This window comes from Coffea arabica, chromosome 5e (assembly GCF_036785885.1).
Source record: "Coffea arabica cultivar ET-39 chromosome 5e, Coffea Arabica ET-39 HiFi, whole genome shotgun sequence".
Taxonomy (NCBI): Eukaryota; Viridiplantae; Streptophyta; class Magnoliopsida; order Gentianales; family Rubiaceae; genus Coffea; species Coffea arabica.
In genome coordinates, this window is record NC_092318.1 from 44,406,677 (window position 1) to 44,408,161 (window position 1,485).

Here is a 1,485-nt window from a genome sequence, read left to right on the forward strand (position 1 = left end):
TCACTTAACCGATAATCTCATTTGCAAGAGTAGTAAGGAATTCCATATCTCTAGGAGCTTTCTAGTGTTATTTTCTTAAATTTTACATTTGTGGTAGTCTAAATAATAAAGGAGTTTGAAAACATCGGTAATTGCATTCTTCCCTGTGGGATCGACCCTTAATACCCTATACTCGCTCACGATTCGTATACTTGCGATAAATCGCGTGTGGGGTATTTAGGAATTTATAAATGTAAAACTTGATTGGGATGAGATTAATATTATATGTATACCCCGCGCACGTCAAGTTTTTGGCGCCGTTGCCGGGGAAGATTTGGCAATATCGGTGTGAAGAGTAACTTTATTAGTTTAGACATTTTATTAGTTATTGTGTGAATGTTATTTTCTGTCATTTTAGTATTTTCTGTGTGTATGTGTTTTATCACCTATTCTTCTTACTAATTTTGCTCTTAAGTTGTTTAAAAGCAATTTTAGGTAATGAGAAGGGTAGGTCAATTTGGAGGACAATGCTTGAGAAGTGGAAGATTGGTAATGGATGGTTACCAAGTGCAAGGCTCCTTCAACAGAGGTAGCCAAGAATTTACTGAATGTATGTATTTTGAAGATGGTTTAAGGTGCTTAAAGGCAAAATTTGATGTAATTAAGTTACAAGTTCAAATGGACACCATAATGCATGAAATTGAGCAGAGAAGGAATGTTAATGCTTTTAATTCTTATCATGTGATTTGTGACTTGTGTGGAGATTATCATGCTACTAACACATGTATGCAAGCACAAAATATGGATTATTATGATGAATTAGAGCATTACAATCCTTGTTTTCATCGATATAGTGCTAATGCTTATGGTTGGGATAATCATGGTACTTATAGTGATTCTTCATATTTTTATAATTACCAACCTGAATGTGTCCAATATGAATCCAAACCATCTTGGGAGTTGGCAATTGAAATGGTAGCTAATGATTCTAAGCCATCTTGGGAGTTAGCTATAGAAAAATTAGCTAATGTGACTTCCGACCGTTTTGATAGGATTGAGGAAAGGATAGATGAATTGGCTTCTCACTTTGGTAGAATACAAGATCAATTACATGTATTGTGTGAAGTTATTTCTTCTAATAATTTGCAAAATGATCCTAGCATGAATGGTGGGAATGTTGTATGTGAAAATGGGTTACATTTTGATGAAAATGATGAATCTCAATTGTGTTTCAGTGAGCAAATGTCCATTTCACATGATAATATCTTTGGAACTAATTTTGAGCCTCAAGAGGTGAGTTTTAATGACTCATTTTTCACCCCTCCTGAGGAGTGCATTGAAAGTATAGGTTCTAAGGGTATTGCTGCCCAAGATACTCTCATGGCATTTCATTTGGTAAGTTCTCAAGTGGTGCATATTCAAGGTAATATTTATGAAACACTTGGAATATGTAAGTCACTTTCATTTCTCACATCATTAGATCATGTGACTTTTGCTATAAAGTCA